At 39.8% G+C, this 18,812-nt stretch overlaps 1 protein-coding gene and 3 long non-coding RNA genes across 6 annotated transcripts in view; 1 reads left to right on the top strand and 3 right to left on the bottom strand.

Annotated features, from left to right (window-relative positions):
• LOC111248685 (uncharacterized) overlaps nt 1–18,812 on the bottom strand; it is a 166,750-nt gene that overhangs the window by 107,823 nt on the left and 40,115 nt on the right. The gene's annotated exons all lie outside the window — the stretch shown is intronic.
• LOC111248687 (uncharacterized) overlaps nt 1–18,812 on the bottom strand; it is a 122,753-nt gene that overhangs the window by 77,330 nt on the left and 26,611 nt on the right. The window lies entirely within an intron of this gene.
• LOC147756040 (uncharacterized) lies at nt 486–4,633 on the top strand. The gene is made up of 2 exons (XR_015327141.1): nt 486–1,119; nt 1,570–4,633. It is a non-coding gene; the product is annotated as an uncharacterized LOC147756040 (long non-coding RNA).
• LOC147756039 (uncharacterized) lies at nt 9,144–11,842 on the bottom strand. The gene is made up of 2 exons (XR_015327146.1): nt 11,018–11,842; nt 9,144–10,736 (listed from the first exon to the last, which is right to left on the bottom strand). It is a non-coding gene; the product is annotated as an uncharacterized LOC147756039 (long non-coding RNA).

Below are 18,812 nucleotides of genomic sequence, written 5' to 3'. Positions count from 1 at the left end.
ATAGATGTACATATACATAGGGAACATCCAAAACCTTCTCGGTATCCTGTCAAATCTATCGAACGAATAGTCCCTATGTTACGAATAGATATCGTATGTAGATTCATATCATAAATCAGATCTTTGATAAACTATCTGATGCGCCTCTATATCATACTTTATTATTGCTACTATATCGAGACAATTAGCGGACAGAGATGACGACTAGCAGACGTTTCTTGATAGCAAAAAAATCTCAACATTAGCAACAATAGTAACAACAAAAGTAAATAAATCCAAAAAGAAGCAAAATGTATACTATGAATACATATCTACATATGGTCTATCTGCTAGTAATTATTTATCCAGCAAATTTAGATTCTAGAGATAACGATTTACGCTAGTCTATGTGTTACATTCTAATAATACTACTATTCGTGTTATCTATAATATATCTCATTATTATTCTCACACACGGGTAATAACCGTTGATCATCTTCAATAACATCTGACTATCACGCTACGTTGCAAAGCCGAAAGCACACAACAACAACAACAACAACAGCAGACGACAGCGATTTTGTGTATATCATTGTTGAGAGGATAATTAGCACTTTCATAACACGTCATGTTTGTAATTCTTGTACTTCTTGCCCTGCTGTTTTATTGTGTTTGCTCATCATAGACCAAGGAGTGATGGGTTTATTTCAATAATTATTTGTTGCCATCATTCGATTCGAAAGGCGGACCGAGCGTCCAGCAGGAGACAAACCAAACGTAAAATGCCCACGTGTCAACAATTAGGCGCCGTAACACTCCAAGTGGAAAGAAGACGTTCAAAGAAAGGAAAGTTGTTTAAGAATGATTTGATAACTGTTTGCACAATAACCGCACGTCAAAAAAATATCTATTTACAATTAAATAAACATCACGCAGCTAGAGTCGACTACTACTACTACTACTACTAGTTCCCCTCTTGTTACGCGTCCAAGTGAAAATAATCCACCTGCATTCAAATCCGTTCATTTTCTATATCGTTATATAGACTCTAGCAGAAAGAGCTTCGTGTTTGTGTGTGCGAGTTCGTGTTTCAATCACATCTAACAGAATGTCCATCTGGGATCTATGGAAACTGTGTTGGTAATGTCCGAGATGGTAAATAGTCATAAAAATATGGGTGACTTAAGTATCCTTATAAATTTCCTGTAGGGCCTTTGAGCCTCGAAAACGGCTGCTAGATTGACCCTAAAGACCGCCCCCAGTCAACGTAGGAAATAAATTATTAGAAAGTATTTGTAACTCGTTGGCGATCCTGCTGGTACGCTTATCGTTTTCCTGCTAACAGACCACGACGATACCGTATCATTATAATAAATTTCTGTTATTAGTCCTTAAATTTTAATTTTACATCGCATCTCAGAAACACATCTGTTCCTTTCTCCTTCAATAGGATCATCATTAATATTGTCTATACGCTTTACGTCGCTTTGATTGGAATGATGTTTCCACTTAATATGTTTTCATTATAATTTTACCCGAAATCACATCGAATCCAAAAATACAAACTGTTAAATGTTTTTTTGCCAATAGGGCCTGTTCATCGTCGTCGTCGTCGTCATCATCGCGACTAACCTTAAGTCGACTTGTGGCAACAACCGGTACTCTACGTCAAGTAGGAAAGCGTCTAACGAGTGAAACAGCGCCATTTAAACAATGGCTAGTTAGATGTACTATGTTCATAGCGGTACTAAGGCGTCGACTATAATATGGGGAAGAGTTGCAAGCAGCCGGGGCGGCGTTCACGCAAGTGTTTTAGCAGGCACGACGCAGAGATGTCCCGTTATCATTGCCAGATGGCAGAGCTTATGGCATTAAGCCAATTCAACGGTCACTTCCCAAAGACGACTGGCATCCCTTCATCATGACAAAGTTGTCAGCACTAATTTAACGTTCCGGTCTTTTATAATGTTGTCCCTGTTGCTGCTACTGCTTCTGCTGCTCTTATTGACGCTGTCATCTTTTTTCCATATCGCTCTTTGCGTTGTTTGCTTCCTGACCAGTTCCTACGATACCTGCCTAACAGTTACATATGGTAGTTGTCCGCTGAAGGAAGACTGTGCATACATTGCGCGAATGCCATGTACTCGATGGGGGCGATCGGCTGTTCTTCCCGGCGCAAAAAATCAACAGGAAAATCCTCACGTCAAATGCCGACGTCATCTACGTAAGTTACACGGCTATGAAGTGTAGGTAAGCATAGCTGTCGTTATCTTAAGATATATCACTGTCCCCTGATGAAAGTCACCTACTTTGTTCAAAACAGTCGACACGAATCATACCAGTACGATTTGGCTCAGTTTTTTACTTCTCTACTTTGTTCAATCTCCGCGAAACATCAGCAGCGAATAACCGACAAGGCACAAATCGCTTTACGGACAATGTGCGACATTAGCGGACGGAGAGATCTGCGCTCGCCGTTCCACAATCAACTCTGATAAACTTCTGTGATCTAGCAGTCAAATATCAGTACGGCACCGCGTGCCAGTGAGTGCCGCAGGTTCAAGCCGGATCCCATCAGCACGAACAACTGGTGACCGAAAAGACGGTGACGCTCGGGGCTGTTGGAGCTAAATGCAGCAGATGGATTGACGCCGCGCCATAGGCAATAACGATAGTGGGTGGTTGGATTGATACTGATTTGTCGCAGGCTTTCACCGCAAAAAACACGTAGCGTGAGTTCCCCAAATTCGCGACATCCATGTATGTAGTGGCCGGTGCGTGCTGCAAGTCGTTCCTTCTTATCATTGAGGAAAAATCGGACAAGGGCTATGCCGCTTTTAGCAGAGTGCCAGTCGGCAATCACCTCAACGTCCAGCGTCCACGTTCGCCAAAATCAGTTATTGCGGTAACAGAAAACAGCCTTTCTAAGACTATTACCGTATCGAATCTATCAGTCATTGGAAAGCTTCTGGAAATCATTTTCTGTGTTTAGCCCAGGAAACCTGAATATACCAATAGATCAAGACGACCATAATGGTGTGCTATACCTGGTCTTCGTTCTAGTGGTAATCAGCGTTTAAGGACATAAAAAAGCGTCATAGATGAACCATAATCGGCTCTTGTCATCTGTGAGGTGCGGTGGGTGACAACGAATTTTATTGTGCGCTTACGCTAAGCGCCAATGAATAAAAAAGGCCTGAAGGCTGGATTGATGGCGCGTGAAGTAGGAAGAAGTTTAGCTTCAGGGGGCTATCTATTATACGAGCAAGCATAGCCGACCGGATGTGATAAGCGGGCATGCATGTAATTGTTGTCGGGATCGCAAAACAACTACCGCTGCATGACAACGCTATATCGATATGAATTTTGTGTTTCAAGTTCAGATGTTTTCATAGCAAACGTTGCTAGAGCGGGTGATTCGAACGCCATGAAACTGGAAGAGGACGCTGCGCGCGTGCCGTCTTTCCTCAATAATACGTTCGATACGTTCAATCGTATCTGTGTAAATACATCAATTGTGCTTGCAACACTTGCAAACTAGCTTTAAGTCTAATAGGCAGGTCTTCATTTGTATGAAGGCAGCCGGAGATCTGGTACCGATTCAACCTATAAAACGATAAACCATACAAATCCCCAGTTTAGCTTACCGAAATAATAGTGCAAAAATTAACGGCAATTAGATGAAACTTGATGGACCTAATATTGTGTCCTTCAACGAGCGCCATACATGTATATGGTCGAAATATCAATTTTCGGTCGAATTTATCTAGACAGATTAACTTACGACAATTCGACAAGAATTGTTATACGTGATATAGAGACAACTTATACTGATAACCACGTAAAACTTGTCTATCGCTTATATCGGATTCGTTAATTAATATTGGCGAGCATTGATGTCTTCATGTTGAATCCTCATTTGACTAATAGTAAGAGCGACGACCATGTAAAGAAGGTTCCTTGTTTTTTATAAGGCTGATCTGATCTAAAATGGCATAAGATATATGCTTCATCCGACTGTCTGTTATTAGGAATATATGATTAGGTGTAACCTGTGATTGATTAAAACAACGTCGAAAAATATCAGGCTTCTCTATACTTCACTGTACAGCCTTATAGTATCTGTATTTCACTAAAAGAATTGTCATACTTTTCACCCGAACCTCAAGCTAACTTGCAGTTACTAGTCAATCGAGCCCCTACAGTGTTGCATACTGAGAACAAAAAGTCATCACTATTACACAGTAACATTTTACCTTCGGATCTTAAAAAAATAAGTCTGCAATAAGAGCGATACGCAAAGAGAACATCGTATTCTTATACGTGAATATATCTATAATCGCAACTCTATATAGGTCTTTTAGGTAACAGATGCAACGTTTACCTCACCTATTCACGCCTGTACGTTGTCTTCGATATTACGTCATCATCTGATCATTAGGTGATTGTCCTGTCTGTCAGTAGATGCGTTTGAGGGACAATGAAAAAAAGCGGAGGCAGGTAGCTATATTTATCCGCATGTATGAACAAACGTCGTATTTCAAAGTCATATTGAAGCTGAAGCGTGGAACGAAAGAGCATTCTTTGTGTTACCAACGTGAGATACCGGCCCAGATAACCATTAATAAACGGAAATTCTGCCGAATGCATTTAATCGCGCACGCTGCCATGTCCTGCGACAACTGATGGACATTGTGGCAGTGAGTCACAGACAAATATATTAAGAAATTGGATGCTATGGATTTATAAGTAGCGATAACTCATAGAAATTTATAACTTAGATTACAACATAACAAAACTTATGGAATTATGTGAAGAGGAATAGGGCCGTGTCGATTATGATGCAGATGCACAGCAGAGGCAATGTAGGAACGTAGGTAAATGGAAGCAACGTCGGATTCAATAGCAAAACGATTCTATATTTGTATGACGTGTAAGATCTAGAATTAAGCTTCTGACGATAGGTGTGTGCAACTTTTACTATTTACGTCCCGTAACGGAAGAACAAACGCTTATATTATATATAAACCAACGTCACTCGAATAGGCACTCCTCACATATCTCTGATCGTTTCTGTATCGTCCGATGAACATTTAATCTGAAAAAGCGGCAGAAAGACGCCCTCAAGTATTTGCTTGGATCCATTCATGGAGGCTCAGTAGATGTAGCTTCTTCATGCGGGATGGAGGGAGAAAAGCATGTAACAAAAAGTTTTATCAAGTGTGCTTATATTAGCATGTACTTCTTCGCTTTGCATAAGACCTATCTATTTATAGGGGTCCCCCTTTTTAGGAGGAACAGAGGGTCTCTTTGATACGCCGTAACCGATAAGCTCAGGTACTCTATTGTTAATTATGTTCTGATTCCATCTTAGCGGAAAAGGATCACTTTATAAATAGATTTTCACTAGTTAAAGAAAATAGCATGCGGCTGATTAGAACAAATCACAGGGTCAAAAGTGTATATTTTCGTGGAATAATGACGATATGCTCGATTCTTTTTTTTTTTTGTTTATAATTGCATTATGTTTCATTGACTCTTCCAGTGCAGATACAAATTACAATACAAATTTGCGAACGCGACGATTGATCGTCGATTTTGTCCTTTTCAAAAAGAGCTCGCATCTAGATACACTGGTTTGTTTTTTAGCTTATCATAGTAGTACGTCTATACTCAGCAGATCCTCTGCTTCGTTATAGGTTTATCGATCGAAAATAGCACCTTTTAAACTACTCTCTATATATATGGTCAATACATCCCCTTTTGTATATAAATAAATATCTGGTTGGTCATCGAAGCTGGTGGCCAATTAGAAGATGCCTAATGTTACAATCTGAAGTTGAGCCTCCTACAACAGGTTTAGCTCAAAAACGACACCGCTTTTGCTTGATACAGTAAATACTACAAGTAGAAAATTAAATAGTAGGTACGAAGTCTAATTTTGATCTTTCTGAGGAAGGACGTAGTAGGATCACGCTTATGGTTTTGTCGTCCATTCCTGATTGAACCCCTTACGTATAATTATCACGCCGAAAATAATGTGTAGCATTCAGGTTCTTGCCAAACCTTCGTTAGCTCTTGCAACATTTACACGAATTAAATGTCAGTTGTGTTGGTATACCGCTATTATAAAATACATAAAATCACGCAGCATAATTATAAGCAGCATTAACAGCGGCTCTAGCTAAATCCATCCACTCAAACACGCCGTTGTCTTTTCCGGCCAAGTTCACCTATAAAACTACCACTGCTAACCCGTAGTTAATGGTTATCCCTAGCTCTTGACTGGCTACCAGAGACCATTACCAGCTGGTAGAGAGACGCTAAGCCGAACGGCGAAGCTCAGTCGAATCAGGCAGCTGAAACGTACGAACGAGCTCTTTTCATATGATGATCCACAAAAAGTTCACAGAGAACGAGCGTGACCGCAGTCGACAATTGTCTTCGCGCTCTTAACCTCTGCACCTCCCATTGTAAACAGCGGGAACGCAAACGCTATTACATTGTGGTGCATTTGCCAGAAAGCTTACCGTGGGCCGGCCAGTCGCCCCTACACCGTGGCTGCTTCAGCAGTGTCTATAGCAACGGCGCTAGCCTTTGCTGGTACCTATTAGATGAGCCCCTATTTTGGGGTCCACATGGCCACTACTCGTTAGAAAGTCCCTGCACCCTTATTGGTTCTGTGTCAACAGTTCGTTCCTTTGCTTAGTTTGTTCTTTCCTATATTCCCAATATGATACTTTCTACCTGCGATGAAGTTGACACTTTGCGTATGGGTGGACCCATCGGCTAACGAACTGAGTGAATAGGTTACACACGCTCTTTGCACGTAGCTATCGTTGCTTCTCTGCGTCATGATCCGATAGCTGAACCCTAGTTGAAGTGCCTGATCCGAGGCAGTTTCGACAGCCTCAGCATTATCAAGAACCAGCTGCAGCAATATTTGCAGTACCACGAAAGGGGCCAGAATATAAGACGGCTTGACAGCGAAAAGGAACACAACGCCATGAGGCATAAACGACTCCACCAAGCCAAGTTCGCGCCCTGACAAAGAACAAGTCGACGATTAAGAGGCGGTCGCTGTCAGTGACAGATTCCTGCTATCACTGAACGTTTATTCGCAGTGGAAGTTGCAAACCCAGAGACGACATTGCACCGGAATCTCCTCCTATGCTGTCGCCGCTGCTATGCTGATAATGAAGTGGATGTCACTATAGCCAAAAAAATGGTCTTGAATAGAGTTATGTATACTGGTTGATGACGCAGCTCTACGGCAAGTTGCAGGTTCAAGCATGAAAGGCTAAATGAGATAAATTAGAGAATTTTTGTTGTTTTCTCCGAACTGTTTCGCTGAAGAGAAACGAACAGTGACGGTCCGTGGGGTAAGTGGTTTGGTGACTGTCTGTTGGATCTGTTTGGAGCCAATAAAAATTGCTCCTTGTGCAAGAATTCGGCCGATGTTCAACAATAGCCGTAGAAGAGGATTTATTCAGGAAGGGGGGGGGGGGGGCACACAGCGCTACAGGAAAGAACGGGGCAATGGCAGATAAATCGAAAAAAGAAGCGTTGCCTCCATTTTTGGGGTTCGATGCACACTGACGTCACAGTATTGCATGAGCTTCTTGATGTGAACGACTATGTATGATTATGCTTGATCGCCACTCTTTGTTGTCGACGCTGCCGCTGGCGCCACTAGCTTTCGGTCCGTTTTCCAGGCTTGTATAAATTTGTTGTGTTTCAGACTTGATGTTTGTCATTCGCCCATTCTCTCGTAGTTTTTTGAGTGAGTTAATATTGACCATGTATTGGTAATGCTTGGCCAGGCACGCCTATGAGTATTAAATGGTGGCGGATTAACTGGGACGATGGTTTCGAGCCAAGGGGTAACATCGTCTTCTAGAATGATAGGAGTACGGATCTTGTGGTCTTTAGGTTTCCACAGCAAACCTGTATATTTTTGTGTGTATATGTGAATAGATAACTGCGAAATTCCGAAAATACTGTCGTTAGAAAAAGGCTGATCTTAGACGCAGCCGACACTATTTAAACGAGCAGCGTTCTGCAGCCCAAACATAAAAAGATAAGGTACGTGGGTATATTGCGGTAAGTGAAACTGTTCACTCTCCATGATGTAACCTAAATCCAAAGAAATCCAAGGATTATTTTTGTTATGAACCGATTCCGAATATATGACTAATGTATCAGAAAGATTCCCAAGATATCGGGGAAATATTGAGCGTTTTTTATCGTTGGTCCGAAAGAGAAGATGACAATATTTCAAAACACTAGTTTATCGACCACAAAAAACGACAGCGGCGAGGAATCCGTTGGCGGCAGACACTAATTTTGTTAGGACTTAGCTATTATGAAATCATGCTTGCCCTTTTTGTCAGACGCTGAACCATAGATTGGATCCTATGACGCTTCTTAATGAATTTAATATTTTTGACCTTTTTTTTTTATCAAGCATTTCGAAAAAAGATGTACTATGGTATATATATGTGTTTCTAAATATTATGCCTAAATATGTATAATATTTAGAAATAATCACTCACATTCGACTAGCGATCTTTATAATAGAACTTGAAAACTTCTCAAATGTGGAGACTAGGAAGGTATCGCCGTATTCGAATTAAATCAGCCGATCCCTTTTGTTAGTTGTTTTTAACTTTTTTAAGAAATAGGCACAAAGACTTTTTTTTTAATAAAATGGTAGCATTTTTAAGTTGTTAGTTTTTCATTGGAGGAATGATAGGGCATTATGACATGTATGTAGAAATTTGTTTTCGATATACTACATATATCAGCATATACGCAGATGATAATTTACAGTAGTTCAGTCAGTTTAGACTATATAACGTTGTTTTTTGGCATTTATAGGCGGGGTACACAGGACGTGTTCACTACGTGAACGGTTTCAACGGTAACCATAACTATTATTTTGCAGAGCGGTACTGTATTAGAAATTTATTTCCAATAATAGCTGACATATTGGCAGAAATAGCATAAAATTATTCAAATTTAATTGTAAAAACAAACTCTATTTTTGTTTTTAACTCAAATGTTATAAGTTGTGCTTTTGATATCAAATACCCTTCAAAAGTCATGGCGACCTCGCGTCAACAACTGGCTTTAAATAGGTTGACGATAATTGTAACATATCATTGTCATAGTAGCGACAGACGTTGATGATTCTGTGGCTAGTTTATTTTGATTAACGTATTTAATATCATTAATTAGTATTTTTCAAAATTCAAATTATATATAAACATATCTATATATATATATACTCGTACTATTGTACACAACATTCATTATTACTGTTACTGTGACTATGAATACGAATGATCGAGGGATCACTTTATAATAGATTATATGCATGTGAACAAAACGAGTATGCAGATTGAAGAAAAAAGAAGGTAGTGGGCTTGGGTAAATTGAACCGAAAGGCACTTTGCTTCTTTGTAAACAAATGTAGAGACCTTTGATCAGCTGGCACCACGAATCGGCATCGGGAACGTTAGGGAGACCCCCGGCATGGTGTTCAGGTCATCGACGATTACCTTGTTACGACCTTGCCGATCATATACACTGATTCTCTTCGCGTCCGTCCGTTTACTTCGGGTGGCTAGTTATCGAGGTTACGTTGGTGTACACCATGTGCTTCATCCGCTTATTACTATGTATGTATGTCTGCACTTCTGCATATATGACAGCAAAACATGTCGAGCATTTCTCGCTATGGTCGATTAGAGTTGAATAAGAATATCGTTGTAAGCTTGGATTTTTTTATTTACCATCCGCTTGACGTGTGCAAATTTTGTCAAAGTGGCAAACGTTAGAGGATGGCCTTCGGCACAAACACTTAGCCACATCGAAGTGTTTCCTATGTCATGATAGCAGTCACCTATTGGTACGCACATACTTAATTAACTGTGTTTGCCAATCTTTTGGGTAGCGTTACGATTTATAATAAACGATATAATAAACGAGTCGTATTTATCCGATCATTTTTGGTGCCTGAAACCTCATTCTCTCTTTGTTTTGTATATATTTAAAAATGATTAATTCCTTTTCTCCAGTAGTAATAGCTGCTAATGTGTTCGAGGCCGAGAAATTTCTACCATCTTTTCGCTGTTAATCTTACTGTCGTAAACCGTTCGATAACAATACATGTTAATTTTGGATGCACACAACAAATGCGATATGAAGAATTCGGTTGTAGTTACGATTATCAAAAAGAAACATGACTTTTCCTTGTTTCCGTTTGGATTTTTTGTTTTCTATTTTTTTTCTGTATAATTCAGTCGCGACACACGCCAGTACCTAGACGAACAGCGACTGCATAACTCAATGATGTACCGATTTTGTAAAGGGGAACACGTTTGAAATAGTCGAATCCATATAGATAGATCTAAGCACAATGCAGCATCAACGGGGCGTATCGACTCTTTTGTGATTATCTTAATGAAACATTTAGAGCAATTTTATGACCACGCTTAAAGATCAGCAACAATGACAACAACAATAACGACACTCCTAATATGTAACAACGAAGAAGTCTCATAAAATAAATATAGGCTATGGCAGAGGCATCCGCAAACCTTGCTACTGGACAAATAGTTTGGGTAGAAGTGATGATGAACGCTCTTGGCTTTGACTTTCAATCAGATCTAGCCAATAGAGGCACGATAATGTGGCGTAACAGCGGAACATTCACTAGTAGTGACTGGTCACTGTCTGGGCCCAACAGGTGTCTGGGAGGGGCGGACGCAAAAGCGATTGATTAGCAGAATGGCCTTTGTAACCGCAGAATAACTGTGTTGATATTTGTATACACACAGGTTTAACAACATGACCGGCGGGCGAACAACTAACCGACAAGGGTGACTAACAGATATCATATAATGGAACAGCAGTGACCATGATAAGTATGTGTGTTTTAATAGCTTTAGCTAATAGGACACATAATTTTCACTTTGTCTCTCTGGCATTTTTGTTGGTTATTTTTTGATTGGTGCTATAATAGGGTACTTACCGGGGCGATTAGTCGAGCTATTTCTTTCTCTCTAATTACATTTGGCGAGTGCCCTTTCGTAGTCATTTAGCAATCGACCTTTCGACAGACTTTGTGACAAGATGCTAGCCGCTCAATAACGAAGTTGTATTAGTGGTGGCTATTCACAGCAGCTTCTATTTATATACTATAGAATTGTAGTTGTTATATTTCATAAAGATCCAACGTTGCCAATTGTGGGGCAGCGCTTTATAACGACTGCTGTTCCTTGTGTCATTGCTACTACTGCTGCTGCTGCCGCCATCGCCGGCGCTGCTGCAGCTGCTGCTGCCACCGCCGCCGCCGCCGGCGCTGCTGCTGCTGCAGCTGCTGCTGCCACCACCGCCGCCGCCGCCGCCGCCGGCGCTGCTGCAGCTGCTGCTGCTGCCGCCGCCGGCCGGTTTCATCTTTAAAATGGCCAATAAATCATTGGCGTTCATCATCAAACCGGCTACTGTTGTGTTGGTAGGGAAAAACCGGGAGTTTACACTGTTCGTTACTATCTAACGTAGGAAATTGTTGTATGGCTTAAAGTGACATTGGATGGAAAGCGATCACACTGGATGACGTTATCGACGTCAGCTTAGTCTCTATCGGTTAGCGAATCCTACAATATATCATCACCCCTAACGTTATAAGGCATAAGTACCGCGGTCTACCACTCAAGCGATATGAAAATTTCATCAATTTATCTAAATTAATACATACATTTGAGAAATAATACATGTCACAACGCAATATTGGTCAGAATCAAGACAGGCTTTAGAGGTGCGATCAGTGATTCTGGTCGTTGGGCAGTCACGTTTAATCTATGAACGCGGATAGCTTTATCGTTGCCGGTGGAATCTTATTTTTATATATATATATATATATATATATATATATATATATATATATATATCGTATATAACTATAACATATACTATTTCTACGAAATGTATTGCTAAACTCTGAACATCGTATCAGCTTGACCGATTAACGATACACTGAGTTGTGCTGTGATATCTACAGGATATAAGGGATCGGCAAATGAAGTAGTCGATGCCACTTGAGTTGCGCTAATAGCGATGTTCTCAGCGACGCAAAGATGGAATTTGTCCATATTGACAATCAGCAATCCGCTGCAATAGAGAGTACCGCTAATTCGGTCTTTTTTTCTTCCTGTCTTCCTTTTTTCTAAAAAAAGAAAAAATAATGAAAAAAAGGACAACAAGATAATCCTTGTCGAGGTCAAGCTTGTCTTTGCTAAAATGAATGGCACAGCAGGCGTAAGTCTTATCGTTTGGGTTCATTTGCTATTTGCCGTATCGTCTTTACGGCATGCTGGAAATTACAATTTTCGCTGTAGACGCTGCTCACTATCACAGAAAGGAATAGCAGATTACGTCTCTACACAGGAAAGATCAACGGCTATCAAGAGGCCGGCAATAGGCTATTGGGAAGTTTATCCCTACTATTAGTTACGTCGTGTGGTGTTCGCTTTTTTTGGGGAATTTTGACACTCCCTAGCGCCCCGTTATTTATTTTATATTACACAGAACGAATTGCGAAACGAATGCTGGTGGCAGTCTGCGCCACAACAGCGAAGTCAAGAATAACAACAATAATAGAAAATCCGTCGAAAAATCCGTTCCTATGAGGAAAAACAAGCAAAGCTAGCTATTGCTAACAATATATAGGTTATACAATAGCAAAAGGTGTGTGTTTGTATTACGGAGGACGGCTGACCTATCTTTCGGGGCATGTTTACTTATTTACGTTAAACGAATATCATTATTGAATCGTGGATCAAATGTCGTCACCGTAGTTTGATCGAGGGACCGGGTGTGCAATAAGGGGTGTCTGCCTAACACCGCTGAATACCCTGGACGACCATTTCCTTCAGAGTAACAGCATCAATAGCCACTCACAAATAGATATAAAAATAAACCATGCATTTTAAAATTTGTTAACGTTTCAATTACGGGCGCCAATGTAGATCTTGATAAGATGTCCTATTACATATATACATTATATATATATATATATATAGAGCTATGATGTCACTCTCAGCAACCTTTCCCTTTTATTAAACGCGCTGTTTGTTTGAAGTTCTAGTTATATGAGTCGTGCTAAAAGTCCGTTGTGCTTCATGAAGTTACGTTTACTTGAAAAGTTGCTGCAATTGCTAAACTGCATCAGTTAGGAATTATATATATAGAAATATAATACTGTTCTAATCTATCGTCTCCTAGAATAATTACCCCTGTTGTTGTTCATTGTTTATTACTTTGTTGCCTCGTAGGTTATTAGCAGATAGCAAATCCATCAGGAAATAGGAGTGTAAAGTGATTTTACCAGCTGTTAAGTATCAAAGATCACACTGTGTAGATAATATTCCCTATAAGGTAAATAGCTTTTATCAGATTAGCATTTGAAGCACAGTGAGCTAGCTGGTTGATGGATGAAGTTTTCTATTAGCCATGTTTTAGACGCGCTTAATATTTTATGCTGACTATAGATTATATATGTGCTGTATAAACTGCCCTATTTCCCTATATGTACGTGAACCTTTCCAATGTTGCCGTTAAAACAACAAAAAGTACAGTTACAAATTGTATGCATTTTAGGGCAAAAATATGACCTTCTACTTCGTCATATAATGCATTGAACGCTTACTATGTACGTTGATAATTACTGCTGTGCCACTTTCATAATAAATATTGCCTCATCCGGAAGTTTGGTAAACATTTTCCAATAGACGACTATGGTCTTCTAGAAGTCCACGGTGATCAATAATAATTAGTATGATTATTTGTGTATAGCAGCAGTGGTGGATATTGTCCGGATAGGAAAAACGATGCATTTTTTTTCCGTATAACTAACCGTAATCAGCTATTAGATGTGGGATATTTTTTTTTATTAAAGAGCATCATTGGCAGAAGTTGAAAGTCAGCTAAAAGCGCTTCGTAATAGTGGCAGCGTATGATCTAATAAAATCACACGTGGATCGCCCTAATCGTTTGTTTAGATGCTGTGAGTCTACATATAATCTATAAGTTCTTATGATTTTCGGGAGGTGCCGCCGTAAGCTTTTTGAAAGGATTCTATTAGCTGATCCTGTTCCACCTCAAGGTAATTCGCACGTATTTCTCTTGATTTTATTTTAACGAACGGCGTATTTGAAGGTATACATAGTAATACACAGATGCTAAGGTGATACAGAAAGACAGAAGTAGAGGTATACAAGACACAAGGCCACGAATCAACACCATGTATGTATCTCCGCTAATTACAGCAACAAAATTTTCCTATGTAACGTTCCGAATACGTCAGTTACGTGTGTCTTCGTACTGGGTAACGTGTGTGTCTGCTAAACTTCGAGGTACGATAAGGTTCAGGTTCGAATCCTGGCGTAGCTATACTTCGCTTCGAGCTGGCAGAAGTTAGCTATCAGAACGGCTGACATACGTTGAACCATGTACGTTGTACTGCTATCAAAATGCGTTACTCCAAGATGGACTCGCTTACTTTCGATAGGAAACATGTCATTGATTCCTTGGAGATCAAAAAGCATCACCAGTCCTGCTGCATACGCCTCATATATCAGTCTTCATATCGTAGAAGAGTATTTAAATTCCGAAGATTTTTCTTGTTCTTGTCTAGTCTATTTTTTTAATTATGCGCAGGACGATTATATAAGCTTGCGCTCCTCTTTGTCATAAATACTAACCGCAGCAACGCTAAATTTGCTAACTAAAACTTCTATTGTGATTTTGATCTACAACATAATAAAATGGTTGTGACGGTCACAATTAAAGTAGAAATATGACCAATCCAATCGTGCGCGTCATCTTTATCTCTTATTATTTCCAGGGGATTGGGGAGTTGTGTTTTTAATTATTTACGCTCCCCCTGATGGTCCGAAAATAATTCAAATCTCTGCATGAAGTTCAATCCATCAACGACCTACTTTACAGGGGGTAACTTTTTCTTTCGAATTTATGACCTACTGATGTGTGTCGCGCATGTGATCGCCCTCTAACTTGTCCTAAAAAAGCTAAGTATCCTGTATAATGCTATCTGTCACATACAAACGACTCCTGCACACAAAACGACAAGAGATCTACACTGTGTAAGTGGTAAGGTAAGTTATTGATTTGCTTGTATACTGGGGTGTGCTAAAAGCCTGTACTGGTCAAGGAACTCGCACTTCGTGTGCCGATGTTGTAGTTATGTTACAAAATAATGAAGCTTACTAATGCATTTTTTCATCTGCCCAACTCCTCGCAGCTGTGCTTGTTATCGATTCAATATAATACTGCTGTAGTTGTTATTATTTTTACAACAATTATTCACAGTGATCGGATATAAGGGTCATAGAATAAAATCCGTGCGTTGTCACTGAAGCTCTCAGACGCTTCTTTTGTTAGAATGTCGCAACGACGCCGTCATCGTGGTCTTAAGAAGGTATGCTATTTGAGGAATATAATTTGTTACAAAAGTGCCTAGACTCAAGCTTTATCCTCTCCATTTACCAGTTAAAAAAAAGTCGAACTACGCGAAACAATTTCATCCAATAAATATGAGTTTGTGTTTCGGGGTCTCAGTTGCTATATCATGACAAACTTATAACTATAACCACAAGAAACTACCCGTGCCTTTGATCTTGAAAAAGACGTGAAATAGGCCAGCAATAGTCCTTCTAACTTAGTGTTCTACGCTGAAGGATGCAGAAAAGCTTACACCGAGAAAGCTGTCACGACACATATTGGCCGTTATTAATCGTTTCCTTAAAGAAGTCTAAGTTCTGCGTCCGCATCAGAAAAAGCGGTCGTCATTAGTAATATCAAATGATCGCTTTTTTCGGTCATCGTAACCCATACTTAGAAACGTATGTAGAATATAGGACTCGGTAAGATTGCGTGACACGTCATCGCGGCGTACGACACTCTATGTTTCGTCACAGCATCGCCTGGAATTGCCGCAGTTGTTTCCGGTACACGTCCGCTTTACTAGCCACTCACATCACTGAATTCGGTCCTACTAGTGAGCCTCCATCCGGTCCCGTGGTATCTCAGTTTCTACGAATCACTAATGGACTTTCCGCAGCTTGGAAAGCTTTTTCCGAATTGGTTTCTCAACAAGTGTCATCAGCTACACTTGCAACAGTTGGCGAATAAACGTCACAAATATATATATATATATATATATCAGTCGTCGCTTTGACGCTAGCGTAGTTGGAAACAGAGCAAGGGTGCCTGAGGATTCGCCAGAAAAAACTGAATTGGCCTTAAGAAGGAAAAAGGGCTTGGTCCCCGATTTCATTCTGATGCTACAAGCTTTACTTCTATGACGCTGACTGGCGAAGATGTACAGAAGGCAATCGTTTTTTGTTCAAGTAAGCATTAACCACTGGTCTAACTTTGCTTGAATAAGCAGGTCAGCTAACAAAGCAGAATTGTAAGAATCGTTGCACGTATTACTCAGTCCCGCATTTTTTATGGTTTAACCGTTCTGTCTGTTGGCTGTGCCTGTGAAAGGGATTTGAAACTTCTCCTGACCGGTCCTTCGTGGTCCTCTGCGCTGCTCATTGATATGTTTACGACGCATTCGTATATCGTTGATCATATATACTCTAGTGGATCACTTGTCCGATAGATCATAGAAGTAACTGTTCAATGCGTTCCCTCACTATTCTATGGTGTACTATGCGATCTTCGAGTTTGCAAAAAAACAGATTTTTCATAAGATTAAGTTTAAAATTAATGTCCCGGTTTCCATTTGTGTGTTGTGTTACTTGTTCAATCATAGGCGCTTTCTATGTCGCTTGGTGATGTGTTCACTGCCATAAACAAGCACAAGTTGTAACGCCAGAGGGTACATTTGACCTGACGTACAATCATATCTCGATCTGTCATTGATTGATCGATGACAAACTCCCATTATTTCGGGGATCTTGAACCATTCCCTTTCATAATGAAAGCCGCTCTGTCAGCCAAAGAAAAACAGTTTTGTTATTGTTATCGTCATAAACACTGTTGTGCCGGTAACAGCAAGGAAGACAGATGTTTTGCTTTATATGTACACAGATGTCTCTTGAAAATTTGAGAAGTTGACTTGATAAATAAGTATTATATATTGTATTTATGTATGGCTTACATATATATTGTATGGGTGCATTACGGGTGGAGCATTTAAATCCAGATTTTATGCCTTTTACGCAAAAATTGTATCTAAAGAACAACAGACTGTGAAACTAGACTTGTTGCTTGTGCTTAGAGTGCTGTTCCTGACTATCATTTCTATTCAGTGTAGCCATTGCATGTAATAGTTACCGTTTCAACTTTAGACCTAAACCACTCTAGTAGTCATTTTCAAAATAGTCCCTTTATAATCCGCAAAAATGTTTTTAATAGCAACCATGCGTCAAGCTATAGTAATAGGTGTAGCCCTCGTAAATTAGCATAAACATAGCAAAAATTTCAACAAATTCAAATTTTGGGCTGATATCAGGACAAATATCTCTCTCAAAAATGCAAGAGCTAAGAACAGCCAAAAAATCCAAAAGGAGAAAAAGGCGCAGAAATTATCTTAAAGGCTCACCGTTAGAGCTTACCTCAACAATAGATGTTACATTTTTAGAAATGGCCGTCTATTCCTGTGTCGATCATTTAGGCGTATCAAAAATGCTTTTTGAACTATTTTGAGAATTTTCAAACCTTTTAAATCTATTATGGACTTCTTAGTTTACCGGACTGATATTGTCCTCGAATTTTCGGGAAGTCGTATGAAAGCTGACCATAGCGTACACTGTCACTTTTGAGCAAAAAAAAAAGAGCATTTAGTGTTGGTGGGGTTCATCTCCCGTGAAAACATCTTATAATACTTAATTTTTGCTTGAATTTCAAAAACGACGTACGGTTTTTCACTATCATGGTGAGTTCGTTATTTTTTAAAGAAAACTGGCTTCCTTTTGATATCAAGGATAGCGCACAAGCGCGTGCCGGCTACGACAAAGATCCCGTCGAAGTTCACCGGAACTTGAATGCTTTCTTCTATATGTAGTATACTGGTATAACATATGAAGTCTTAAACTGCTTAGAGACTTTTGCTTCCTGTGTAAATATGCAAGCTTAGCTATATATGGACTACATGATGCCTGCAGGTCTGTGCCAGTGGACCTCCGTGTGTAAATAAGCATGCAAATGTTTGCAAATGCCAAACAGACGTTGCAAGATATCCTCTGGGCAGCGAGTTAGCCCCCGGCGGGGAAAGTTATGGGGCGTCGTTATACCATTGAACGTGGCGTATGATATACGACATGTAGATACCAAATACACCCGCAACTTCTGGAGGAAGTCCCACGGACAGTCTTGGCTTGGCGAAATTTTTACTGCAAGCAGTGTACAGGTTTGTCAGCCCCAAAGTAGTTGGTTTCCATCAAATTTTTATCCCATCCAAATTGACAGAAGATTAATCTAGAAAAAGGAACTAACCAGGAATACAAGAAATCCTATTATGTCTATCAGCATTATTACTATTATCATCACAAATACTTGTCTGTTTAATATATTGCATTTTTTACCAGGAAAGTTAATAGGATTCCATTGGATTTACACCGCTGTTTGCATAGACCTGCATTGTTGCAGCCCTTCTAAGTGATCATTCAAACATATTTGTTAAGTATATATATTTAATTTAATAGTATAGATTGAGTGATAAGATGCCGTATTACTGTTATATATGGTATTTTAATAATTGTTGTATGCGAAGGACATGCCACTGCAGGCCTAAT

The sequence above is a fragment of the Varroa destructor genome, unplaced genomic scaffold, assembly GCF_002443255.2.
Source record: "Varroa destructor unplaced genomic scaffold, Vdes_3.0 BEIS01000004.1, whole genome shotgun sequence".
Lineage (NCBI taxonomy): Eukaryota > Metazoa > Arthropoda > Arachnida > Mesostigmata > Varroidae > Varroa > Varroa destructor.
Note: the sequence above shows the minus strand (reverse complement) of the source record. Positions and strands in the feature narration are given on the sequence as shown.